A 13,986-nucleotide genomic window follows, 5' to 3' on the forward strand; every position below is an offset into this window, starting at 1 on the left:
CTGATCTCAAAAAGGTCTTGGAAAAGAGGATTTTGATCAGGAAGGTGTAATTTGCCTTGGGTGAGGTCCTTGGCATAGCAAAGAGGGAGAGCCATGAAGAAATAATTGATATCACCAAGAGAAAGAAATAGTCTCTTACTGAATCTATCCATGTACAGGGTGAAGGAGAGACTTTGAATGCACAAAGAGTATAGGTCTATGGAGAGCAAGGTGATGAAACTATTGTTGGATGCTACAAGTCTAGGCGAGGAGTAAACCAAAAAAGGAAAATCATGGCTTAGAAATTAACCTCATGTCAAAGAGTCTATATCAAAAAGGCAAATGGACAATCAAAAATCATGGATAGATGATCCGTGCAACAAAAAAATCATCAAGGGAGCCACATGGAGCTTGTCTGAATGTAAGGGTGACTATAGGGGACGTGAAAGATAATCAAAATTTCTTTGTTGAGGAGATGATATGGATGTGGCTCTAGACTTGAGGGGGTGTCGCAAGTATGTGGAAAATCATATCAAACAATGACTATGATAAGATCTTGTCAAGGTTGGAAGAGATGAACCTTACCTTGTCTGGGGAAACATTAGTGTTTAGTGTGAACAAAGTTCTTCTTGTAGGACATATGTGCGGTCCATATGGCAGAAGGCCTTGTCTTGCAAAAATTGTTGTAATTCAAAGAATGAAAGAGAAATGTATAAATGTGACTGAGGATTGAATGTTTTTGGGTGCATATGTGTTTTATGTTTTTTGGATTCCACATTATGCGCATGTAATAACCTTTGTATCATTTATTGAGAAAGAACCAAAAATTCCAATGGAAGAAATGCATACCCATGCCATGAGAAAATTAAAGAAGTTATTGCACTTTGAGGAAAGTAAACTATGAATGTGGAAGACATGCTATTGTGACAGTGGATACTAGCCCCACAGGAATTGGACCCAATATTGGCCAAGATGATGAAGATGGTAAGCGATACGTAGTGAGATTTGCAACAAAGGTCCTAAGTGCTTGTCAACGCAATTATCCACAAGTGAAAAGGCAACTATGGAGAGGTGTTATAGCCCTAAAATGTGGTATAGAGTATTTGATAGGTGCAAATTTAATAGTGAAGACGGAAATGTGATAAAGAGTATTTGATAGGTACAAATGTAATTGAAGACTGATTGGCTACCCCTTCTTGCATGATCACGAGCTACTCAACTCCTGACATTGCTATGTTGAGATGAATTGCCTACATAAAGTCATTGAATCCTAAATTTAAGCACATTGCAAGAAAATATAATTTAGTTGAGGATATGCTTTCCGAAGAAAGATATGAAAATGAAGAAGAAATTGTCATTGAGGGTGATGGTGTAGGCACAAGGTTTTATCATAACTTTCATGCAATGGGTGATCATGTTTGCCTATCAAATGCACTTGAGTCATTTACAAAGGACCTATATCAAGGAGATTGGTTTTTCATTGGACGTTATCTGAGCACTTCGACAAGGCAAGAAGGGTGGATAGATCAAGAGATCAAAAGAATACAAAGAAAAGCCTATGGATACTAGTGGAAGCATCCAAAACAAATAAATGGGATTCCATTGATCATTGAGGTGACTAAAAGAAACATTTCCCTTGGAATAGTGAAAATGCTACATTAAAAAAGGTACGCAAAAAAATTGTTAGCATTGAGGTGACTAAAAGACATAAATCTTTTTGTCATCTTACTAGGTTCTTCAAGAACCCAAAGATGAAATCAATGTGTATTGTTATTTGATATGATCCACAAGCACATCTTATACAATCATGTCATCTATCATGGACTTGATTATTGTCTTTGACGGTGTGTAATCCTCAAACTTAATTGCGTAAGAAGAATAGTGCCCTTTGATTTAGTTAACTATATTAGCTTAAATTCCTATTAGTAATAAGTGAAGCATTTAGATAGTAACTCTTTGCTTGCTTTGCATACAAAATCTTGAGTGGAAAATTTCTCGAGGGCTCTAATAGGGATCTTATAAAAAAGTTTCATGAGAGTCTTTATGCTAGACACAAATGTGTGTGGGCCACCTTTACTAAAATCAAAGACAGGTATTGGTGGAAAGGTATGTATAAAGATGTATCTCATTTTGTGGAGTGTTGTGAAAATTGTCAAATGTACGTCATCGTGATGGTTGCACCCTACATACCCACTGGATATGCACTATAAGTGGGTAGTAGGTTTGGTTACAATGCCATTGGGTTTATGGCAAATGATTGCTTGCATAAGAAAAGATTTAACTAACCAGATGGAAGCTCGTTCTTTAAGAACAAAAAGAAAAAAAGGGATATGTAAATGCCTCTTAGACAATGTGATTAGCCATTATAGTTGTGTTGGGAAAGTAACAACTTACAGGGGTGAGTTGGATGCCAACAAAGCTAAGGAGTTTCTCTCTAGGTTGGGCATTAAGCTCGCTCTCACTACTAAATACAATCCTGAAGGGAATGGTAAATCGGAACATGGTCATCCTCCTATCATTAAAGCGTTGGCTAAGGCTTACAAAGGAAAATTGGGAGAGGGGCCTCGGTCATTGCCTCATGTTTTATGGGCTAATTGTAAAAGTCATAGATCAATTACTGGTTATATGCATTGTGAGTGATGTATGGTTGAAAACTATAATGCCAATTGAGGATGTAATTCCTACATGAGATGTATTGCTTTGGGACAATGGAATGAGTAGGGAAGACCTTCTTGCTTTGTGCATACAACAATTAGAAAGAAGAACATAATGCCAATTGAGGATGTAATTCCTACATGGAATGTATTGCCTTGGGACAATGGAGTGAGTAGGGAGGACCTTCTTGCTTTGTGCATACAACAATTAGAAAGAAGAACACAAGATATTGAGATTGCAATAGCACGATTGGGAGATGTAAGGTTGATAAATAAGGATGGATTCGATAAAATGCACATGCTCAGACCTAGAGCTATTGAGGAAGGTGATTGGGTGTTGGTGTATGAAAATAGTATTGATAACCAACGCTCAAAAATAAGAAAGATTTCAAAGAGATGGCTTGGTCCTTATGTGGTTAAACATGGACATGTTAATGCAATTTATACCTTGTATGAGTTGAATGGGATAGAAATGAAGATTTCCGTTGCACGGAAAGGAATCAAACTATTCAAAAGAAGAGAAGATACAGATCAATATGTATGTTGAGTTAAATAAAGAATGAACCTGCATATGGTATGTGTGGCACATGTCGGAAGATGTTCAGGTTTAGAGGGGGTGTATATCGTGCCATGGCACATGCATAATGTAGCTATAATATCTACCTCACTCTCAATCCTTTCATTACTTGGGACCAAATTATAGGATGTACATAGTGTGATATGTGTGAAAACAGATGTATTGTTGCATCTGTGTACATACCTTGTCAGACAACACAAACAATGTGAGTAAAATGCATCAATGAAGATGTTTCAGCAATAAGCAAAACACAGAGTTAATCTCTCATCCACAGATGTCATACATCAAGTCAAAAATGACTAAATTCTCTGCAACCACTATGGAGAGAAGCAAGACAAAACCTGCGATTCATAATTAAAAAAATGCATAAACTTATTTGAGACCAATCTGTCTCAATCACAGATTCACATATGGCATACTAAACAAGTGTTACATAAAGACGGTGATTGTATAAAACTCACAATAGGTTGGCGCGCATGGGATGATCTTGGACTCTTTTTTGGTGCATGATTATCTCACAAAATGATATACCAACAAAGCAATTGTGAAAGAGAAATGGAGGCATGAGAATGGGATTGAAGGACTCTCTATTTTAAAGAGAACAACTTGAGAACAACAAGAGCTGGAGGAAGGAAGAATCCACGACCTTCTAAGGAGGTTTCATTGTAGGTTCCTCCCCCTCCCAAGGTTCCAATAGAGGAGGTATCTATAGAAAAGACAAAAGATCATGGAAAACAAAAAGTGAAAAATCCTACTTATACGTTAAAATCAAACATTGAAGTTGCTAAAAATTTAAAGCATATTTGGAGGAAAGGATTTTGAATGGTAAAGTTGATTTTACTATGGGTGAAGCTCTTGGAATGGCTAAGCGTGATTCCCATGAGAATATTATAGATATCATGAAAAGAAAGATGAAGACTCTTGTTGAGTCTATCCCTCCATAATCATAGGGTAAAGGAGAGCCATGGAAGTCACCAGTAATGCATGTATAAGACATGGGATGTGATGATAATGTGGTAGGATGCTACTAGTCTTGTGGAATAGATATGTGTGTTAGATTTTTTTATGACGATGATGAAGATGATGCCTCAGATAAAATCCACTACTCCAAATGTCACTGGGAAAGAACTACAATAAAAACTTTGTTCAATGTGGGTGATCATGAGGAGCTATATGTTCCATTGATAGATCATGGATCCAAAATTAATATTACGTTTAAGAGTCTCTACATGAAGGGCAAGTGCCCAATAGAAACTATCCATGGTTGGATGATTAGAGCTACCAAAAACTTTAAAAGGCATCTCTGTGGGGCATAGGTGACCATTGATGGAAGGCATATTATGAAAGTGTTCACTCTCAAAATGTATGAAATGATACTAAGTCTTTTGAAAAGGAGAAAGGATTCAATGTCAATGAAGGACTAGAAGTGTAAGTAGGGACCAAGTAGAAAATTGTAGCAAAGAAAGTAAGACCAGTGGCCTTGTCTTTACCATCAAATTCTAGGGAAAATCTAGAAGAAACCTCTTTGCAACACAAAATCTTAGGGATTAAAAAAGAATTGGACACAATTTCATAATGGAATCTCCAAAATAACTAAAGGTTCATTGTGGGGAGTTTTTAACACAAGAAGAGAAGAGGCGTTTTAGAAAAATTTCATCAAGATCGTAAGGCTTTTTCTTTACAACCACATGAGATTGGATGTGTTGATTGTAGTATTGTTGCACCTATGGTGATCTTCATTATCCCTCATGTACCTTGGATTTACGTCCAATTTTGGTCCCAAAATCACTTTAAAAAAACATGCTCATAGCACAATGACGGAATCCTTGAAGAAACACCCATTCTTGTCACTATAGACCTCATTGAAGGTTGGTTCTATATCATAAAACACTGAGCATGATTTGGTACGCATTTCTGGTACCACATATAGCCAAAAAAATCTAGTTCACCAATGCATTTTCTATGTGACAAGACTAGTTTCATGCCATAGTTTTTCCAGACAAAGTAAGGCATTAGTCTTAGAATTGGCCTCAAGGGCCATTATCACACGCGTATGAGCTCTGATACCATTGAAAGGATAGGGGAGCTACTTGTGTTCCTTCTTGCACCCAACCCCCTCCTCTTATAGGCTCCCCAACCTATCTTTAGGGTTACCTACAACATAGTACACTAGTCGGCCTTCCGTCAAACCCTTTCCCACCATGGATACACTACCCTTTTCCTTTTAATAATTCTCCCCACAAACAATGAATCACCTTGGACCAAGATTTTGAGCTATCCCAAAAAAGACTCAATCATGAGGCCAAGGATCACTCACATCTCATATTCACGCAATATGTCAATTCTTCATTTTTCTACTACACCTTTCCTTGCAACTTGTCTTCTTCTTCATCTATGCATCCAGATTTGAATTTTTTTAGTAATTCATCCTTGATATTCTTTTCTTGTAGAGGCCTTTGTCCTACAAAATATATTCTACATGTGAATGTAGCTTATAGGCACTAATAGAGGATGACATCAAGGGGTAGAACATCACCATATACATCATCATCCTAAGGTGCGAATCTACACTTGATATCAAATGGCCTATCACATGGGTTATGACACATATGCTATGAATGGAAAAGAGATGGTGCACATGCCATAAGAGTTGGTGCACAAGACAAAGGCCATCCTCAATTGAGGGAAGGAGTGATCCGACTCATCTACATTGAGTCTCTCTCTCTCTCTCTCTCTCTCTCTCTCTCTCTCTCTCTCTCTCTCTCTCTCTCTTTGCCACACACACACACACATCCAATCATAGGTATAATATCATACCATCTAATTTATGCATGCTCTAAGTTAAAGTCCAAGTTGATCTTTACAACTACATTGAAATCATAACATCTATAGTAATTCTTGTTGACCGAGATCAAGGCCTCAAAGATCAAGATTATAAGAGAAATGAGCAGTGAAAGAAATCTGAATGAATGGCAAGAATGTAAGTTCTAACAACACCAGAATAATGTCAATATGGATAATCTGCTTCTTGGAATATATTTCTTGATAATAAAGTGATTACCATACTTTTGTAATTTTAGAATGTAAACAATATTAAATTTTTGCAGCAATAAAGTCTTGCTATCTTTGTTATAGTTGTTGCTATCTTTGGCATCATGTAGCATCACACATCTCGGCACCCATGGTGGATGAAAAAATCAAACATGGTGACGATGACAAACTGAAGATGTGTTCAACCACTAATAAAACTAAAACAGTTAGCCGTCGTCTACCAGAACGACATGCATTAAGTTCATTTCAAGAAAGTGAGTGCAAGTATGGAGATATAGTCTTTGTGAATCCGTGAAGACAATTAAACTTCCTTGGACAACCCTCATTTGACAAGGGCATTTTAAGGATAATGCCTCTAGAGAGAAGCCTTCCGTTTCTACTGCAAAGAAAAGTGCATAGAGCTTTCCAAATCTAGCCCTGTTGGGTTATATAGTACAAGAGGAATACTTTTCATCCATGTTTACGAGTCAATATCCTAAAGTTTTTTATCCACATTAGCATAATGTTATACACCTTTTTCTAAATCGAAGTATGAGACCATGTCTGAGGTGACATGCATCACCTTGGATGCACACAAACATAGCCACATCACCTTTAGGGTCCTCTCTCTCTCTCTCTCTCTCTCTCTCTCTCTCTCTCTCTCTCTCTCTCTCTCCCCAAAATGTGGCTTCATTTGTAATAGGACTTATTCGGTAAAGTTTTGATAAATATTTTTGTTTGGAGTAAATTTTTTTCATTCCAGCGTTTTTCCATAGTGTAGGACTTCATTCTAATCGTTCTCGTGAAGTTTCAAATTTTGACCCAGGACACCCCTCGGGAGCCAGTTTCGAGGGTACTATGGTCAAAAGTTGGGAACGTTTTGTATGAAGCACTTGTAGTCCTCAACACAAGGAAAAATATTTCTTCTTTGTGTTTTTACTATGGTCAAAATTTGGGAACGTTTTGTATGAAGCACTTGTAGTCCTCAACACAAGGAAAAATATTTCTTCTTTGTGTTTTTACTGGTTCCTGCATTTTGATGCCTGTTTCAGCCCGTAGATTAGAGAAAAACTAAGAAAATGCTGTTTTAGGCTGTTTTTGTGAAAATTGCTAACTTGCAGGTAATTTTTTGGGCAAACTGAGCAGGATATGGATTTTCCGTTGTGAATAGTTTTTTTTGAGCAAGGGATTGCGCATATGTACATACACATGCATGGTGCATCGAATAAAGGATTACCCAATTTCCATAGCCAGGTGGTTACATGGGGCCCACATGTGTACAGGTAGGACAGCATGTACATAGTGCATCGATTTTCACTATTACCAGTACCAGTGTTTTTTTTTCTAATAACAAGGAGTTGATAGCGCGTAAAACTTCTAGAGGAAGCTATCCGCGGGTCGACGACATGAAGTAAGCAGGTGTGTCAGATGGCATCTAGTGGCGTCAGGAGGTCGAACGAGGTAAATATTTACACGCGGATGAGGACGGACACAACGTGGGTGTTTTCTTGTGAGAGTTATGCAAAAAGTTCATCATTAGGACCACTTTTTGGGGCCACTTCACGTGGTGGCAAGATGCATTATTGGAAAAAAGCTGAGTGCCAGGTGTGCGAATGATGCAAAAAGGTGACAACTATGCACTGCGAGGTCAGTTTTTGGCCTGTTCGGGGTCCGTTTGAGGTCATCTAAAAGGCCAAGGGTGCCCAAGTAATAAAGCTAAGTGTGGGAACTGAAAAAACTGAGAGAAGACCACAAAAAACGTGGAGAAGAGAGGAGGAACAGCCACAGCTGTGTTTTTGCTCATTTTGGAGTCTGTTTTGGCCCTAAACTGCTCATCCGAGGTCGGATTTGAGCACTTTGACATTGTAGACTGGGGTTTTGGGCCGTTTCGGACGCGATGGCGCTGTCCATTTTGCCAAATTCCTCACTCTTTTTCTGTTGTTTTTCTGTGTAAGTTTCTCCTATGAGCGAAGTTTCTGCTCCAGTTGGTGATTGTATCTGGTATCTTTTACCCATATTTTGTGAGCTGTTTGCCCCATTGGTGTTGGCCCAAGCTCATTTGTATCTAAACATCAGAAATTCTCTTCTTTTGAGCTGAGTTTTTTGGGTGTGTGTGTGTGTGTGTGTGTGGAGTGGGCAAGTGGATAGTCTCTCTCCTCTCACTCCAGAGGTGTGTTCCCTGTCTCGGCCAGGTGTGTTGTGTAAGCCGAGTGGTGCCCCATAGTGTGTGTGTGTGTGTGTGTGTGTGTATCTTCCCAAGAGTGTGTGTCGGGTCGTTATAGAGGCGCTGTGTGTGTTTTCATCCCGCTCACATTCTTTTGGTGCCCCTACTGAAGATCTTCTTCGAGTACCTTCTGCTTCGAGCTTGAGGCTTCGAGATTCGGGATTACAGGCTACAGGTTACAGGTTACAGGTTACAGGGACAGGTACAGGTACAGGTACAAGTGATTCACACAGGTACAGGTAGTTGGAGTACAGTGATATACTAGCAGTGATGTCACTTGCAGTTGTTGTGGGTATGCATCCCTTGGCGCCTGTTTGAGCACATTGTCTGTTGGATTGTACGTTACTTGTGGAAACTGTCATGGTATGCCTTTGTGGAGCCATACATGGTTTTATTTGATAGTCCCAGCCATTTCTGAGAATTGGTCTGGAAGATAGTCATTTCTGAGACTTGACTATACGCATTTGCATTAGCCTTCGTGTGAGGGTCGATAGCGTGAGGTTTTATTGAGCTGGGGGATTCTCAAATGTGGAGATCCTTTCGGTGATACAGGTAGCTGGAGCACCCTTTTCATGACCTCTCCATAGGCTATGTACTAGTGATTCCTATTTGATGCTCGGGTTCTATTGTTCGCAGTTTATGCATACATAGACAGTCTATATTTTGGGTTCACACTGCTCTACTTCTGGGGAAACTCTGCCAAAATTTTTCCAAGTTATGATGGCTGGTTTTTTGGTATTTTAAGCCATTTATGCTGTTATGCTGCTGAAATTTTGGCAAAATCAGAGGATAAGACAGGTGTGCTTTCTTGGGTGCTGCATGGTTGGCTTTAATGGATGATCAAAATGGACCTCAATTCACTCCTTTTCATTTAACTCAGAGAATCCAGATAAATGTTCATGTGTCCAGGAAGATTTTTTTCCAGCAGCGCATAGTCTTTATGTTCGGGCCAAGAAGATTAAGGGAGATACTGGAATGTCCTTTGCCTTGTTGTAATTCCGATGATCAACTATGAAAACTCATTTGATGTGCATGTGTTTGTCCTTATCTAAAGACAAGCTCCATTGAAGTTTCTGGGGATTGAGTAGTGAAAAGTTTTGGGTTCTTGCACCTATGTTCAAAGAGGTTCATAATTTGGGTAGCCATGGCTTTCTCTTATCCGGAGTTTCATGGAAGAAGTGATGAAGATGTGGAAGAATTTTTGGAAAAGATAGAGGTTGCCTGCATTAGCAACCAGATTCATGACCCTACGCAAATGTTACGCCTTCTCCAAATTTGTTTGAAGAGTGATGCACGAGTTTGGTCTAAAGCATTTGAAGAGGAGTTGTGTGTGGCTGATCCACCTGTAAGGTTGAGTTGGGACAATCTACGACATGGGTTGGAAGTGGAGTTTGTGAAGATAGAAGATCCTGACAAGGTGTGGCAAGAAGTACAGGCTTTGGTGCAAAAGGAAGGTGAGCTAGTAGATGCGTACATACGTAAGTTTTCATTGGCATGGGAGCGAATGTGCAAGGCTTTAGCACCACAGGTACCCCTGCCTGACATGATGAAGAAGGACAGGTTCTTAGCTGGTGGTCTTTGGGAGAATATACGTTGGAGAGTGGAGCTAAAGAAGCCTAGGACATATGAAGATGCACTAGAGGTAGCAAGGAACAAAGAGTGGAAGCTGAGAAAAATGAGCCAGTTAGGGGTGGAGTTTTTGCCCGTGAGGTCTGAATTTCAGCCTATGGACTCTTTACAAGGTCGTATGTCAGGGGTTCATCATGAACCAGTGGTTCCTGTTATTACTCAGGTTATGCCAGCAGTGGTCACTACAGCAGTGCAAGATGATGGCCTAAGGCAAGACATGAGGCAAGTGGTTGATTTGATGAAGAATCTCAGCCTAAACATGCTAGGTCAAGTGGGAAATAATCGAGGTCGAGGGCGGTTTGCAAATCAGCCAGGAGGTGAAGAAAGGCCTAGGAATGGTGTTGGACAAAGCAATGGTAGGTTTTGGAGGCAGACGCCCACATGTTATAATTGTGGAGAGTTGGGTCACATCAGCCCGCAATGTGATAAGCCACCAAGGATGGGGGGAGACATGTATCCATTGCCAAGACAGGTGCTAACTAGGTCAAATGATTATGGCATCGAAATTAAGGGAGACAAAGGAACCAGTGGACTGACCCAGGAGGAAAAGGGAAAGACAAAAGTGCTAAGTGTAGTCACCTTGGAGAAGGCATCAAAGCTAGAGGATACATTAGTGATGCCTATTGGGAAGAGGACCACAGAGGATAAGGAAGGAAGAAGTGCCCCAGGTCCTAGTAAGAAGAAAGGAAAGAGCCATGAAGGCGAGGATGTCAAGGCCAAGAGGAAAAGGAGAGCTCGTCGAAAGTTTCATGTTTCAGATTTTCCACTAGGGGAAGGGCAGCCATTATATGACGCCAGTGTATTGTGCAAGCCGAGTGAAGTTGGTAGCGGAGAGAAAGTTATCGGAAGTAGAGCTAGTGATGGCCAGTGTAATATTTGCTTGTCAACGATTTCGTCATTACTTGTTACCACGGCCTTTTGTTTTCTTGACGAGTTATGCCTTTTTGCCACAGTTAATTAATGGTATTAACATGTCAAATGTGGTGAAGAAATGGGTAATTGAGCTGCAAGAGTTTGAGTTCTCTTTTCTAGTGGAAGATAGTACAAGGGCTACCCTGGCTGATTTGTTGACCTACAAGGAGAATCCCCTTATTGTTAAGGAAGAGGTCGTGAGAAAGGTAGTTGAAGAAGTGCCACAGATCAGAAATGCACATGTGTTGTTCTTTGATGGTTCATACAGAAAGAGCCATGATGCAGCTTCAGGGGGTATAGCACTTTATGATCCAGAGGGGAAGCTGGTATGCAAGAGAGGGTTCAAATTGGATGCGCATAGTAACAATGAGGCGGAATATGCTACATTGGAAGCCGGATTACATATTTGTTTGAAGCATGGGGTTCGAAGGTTGAGCATAAAAGGTGATGCCTTGTTAGTGGTGAAGCAAGTGTTGGGTGTGTGGAAGAGCAAGAACACCTCATTGAAGGAAATGTGCTTTAGAATTAAAGGCCTGTTAAAAAAGTTTGAAGCATGGAGCATCAGACACATTCAACGTGCTCTAAATGGAGAGGCACATGAAGCAGCTCAAGGCATGATTGGGGAGCTATTCGTGTTGAGGACCAATTTACCTCTGTATCATGGCCGGGAAAGTTTGGCTCAAGAAGAGGAGTTTTTGCTAACAGGAATCATTCCAAAGGAGATTCAGAAGTCTAAGAAGTATGGATTTGTGCGTAGAGCATACAGGTACAAATTGATTGGTGATGTCTTATACATGAACGGGGCTGATCTTGTGTTGAGACGTGTACCTTGGCGGGAGGAGCTTTACAGAGTGTTGGAAGAGAATCATGAAGGTGCATGTGGTGGCCATTTTGCTCTAAAGATCACCTTGCATAAGATTTTGCAAGAGGGGTATGTATGGCCTAGTTTGCACAAGGATGTTCACCATTGGTGTAGGTCTTGCAATAGGTGTCAAGCATTTGGGAAGAGAGTGTTGAAGTCAGAGCTACGAAAAACCATTATGGCGTTTGATGTGTTTGAAAAGTGGGGGATTGATGCAATAGGCCCGTTACCTATCACAAGCAGGGGCAAAAGCTGTATTTTGACGGTAGTGGACTATCTTTCTAGATGGGTAGAGGCTATAGCAGTAAAACAGATCACTGCAAAGGATGTGGCAAAATTTGTGTATGATGAAATATGTTGCAAGTTTGGGGTGCCACTGGAGCTACTTTCAGATAAGGGGCCTGGCTTTCGAGCTAAACTGCTAGATTTTTTATGTGCAAAGATGAAGATTAGACACCAGCATACCACTCCTTATTACCCGCAGTGTAATGGCTTAAATGAAAGATTCAATGGTGAGTTGGTACAAATTCTTTCTAAAGTGATAGAGCACCAAGGAAAGAATTGGGATTTGGAATTGCCTAGTGCATTATGGGCTTACCGTACTTCGGTGAAGACAGGTACAGGGTTTACTCCATTTCATTTGGTCTATGGAAAGGAGGCACTATTGCCTGTGGAGGTAGAGTTGCCTGCGGTCAAGATGTTAGAGAAGTTTCTTGGGTCGCCTAGTGATGCATTCAAAGAGAGGCTCTTGCAGTTACAAGAGGTCCAGTTGGATAGGATGAGCGCATTGGAGCATTATGGGCAGATGCAGGATAAGGCTTTGGCAAAGATAAATGAAAAGGTTAAAAGTAAGGGTATCAAGAAACATGACTTGGTTTTACGCTACAACAATAAGCTGGACAACACCTTCCAAAAGAAGTTTCAAATTAAGTGGGAAGGCCCTTTCAAGGTAGTGGAGGGTTTTCCAAATGGCACATATCAGCTGGCTAACCTGGATGGTGTTCTACATAAGTCAAGGGTAAATGGATTGCGTCTTAAATTGTATCATGCTAGATTGATGATGGTGGAGCAAGATGAGTTGTCTGTGGAGCAAGCAATGTTGGTGAAGGATGAGGAGACCTGTGATGCGGCGAGTCTCATATCTCTCTTTGCTGCTGCTGATCATGAATGATCTAGCAGGCTAGGGGATGGGCAAATTATGTCAGGAGTTTTTTTTGAGCAAGGGATTGTGCATATGTACATACACATGCATGGTGCATCGAATAAAGGATTACCCAATTTCCATAGCCAGGTGGTTACGTGGGGCCCACATGTGTACAGGTAGGACAGCATGTACGTAGTGCATCGATTTTCACTATTACCAGTACCAGTGTTTTTTTTCTAATAACGAGGAGTTGATAGCGCGTAAAAATTCTAGAGAAAGCTATCCGCGGATCGACGACATGAAGTAAGCAGGTGCGTCAGATGGCATCTAGTGGCGTTAGGAGGTCGAACGAGGTCAATATTTGCACGCGGATGAGGACGGACACAACGTGGGTGTTTTCTTGTGAGAGTAAGTTCATCATTAGGACCACTTTTTGGGGCCACTTCACGTGGTGGCGAGATGCATTATTGGAAAAAAGCTGAGTGCCAGGTGTGCGAATGATGCAAAAAGGTGACAACTATGCACTACGAGGTCAGTTTTTGGCCTGTTTGGGGTCGGTTTGAGGTCATCTAAAAGGCCAAGGGTGCCCAAGTAATAAAGCTAAGCGTGGGAACTGAAAAAACTGAGAGAAGACCACAAAAAACGTGGAGAAGAGAGGAGGAACAGCCGCAACTGTGTTTTTGCTCATTTTGGAGTCTGTTTTGGCCCTAAACTGCTCATCCGAGGTCGGATTTGAGCACTTTGACATTGTAGACTAAGGTTTTGGGCCGTTCCGGACGCGATGGCGCTGTCCATTTTGCCAAATTACTCACTCTTTTTCTGTTGTTTTTCTGTGTAAGTTTCTCCTATGAGCGAAGTTTCTGCTCCAGTTGGTGATTGTATCTCGTATCTTTTACCCATATTTTGTGAGCTGTTTGCCCCATTGGTGTTGGCCCAAGCTCATTTGTATCTAAACATCAGAAATTCTCTTCTTTT

This window comes from Adiantum capillus-veneris, chromosome 12 (genome assembly GCF_014529385.1).
Source record: "Adiantum capillus-veneris isolate H3 chromosome 12, ASM1452938v2, whole genome shotgun sequence".
NCBI lineage: Eukaryota > Viridiplantae > Streptophyta > Polypodiopsida > Polypodiales > Pteridaceae > Adiantum > Adiantum capillus-veneris.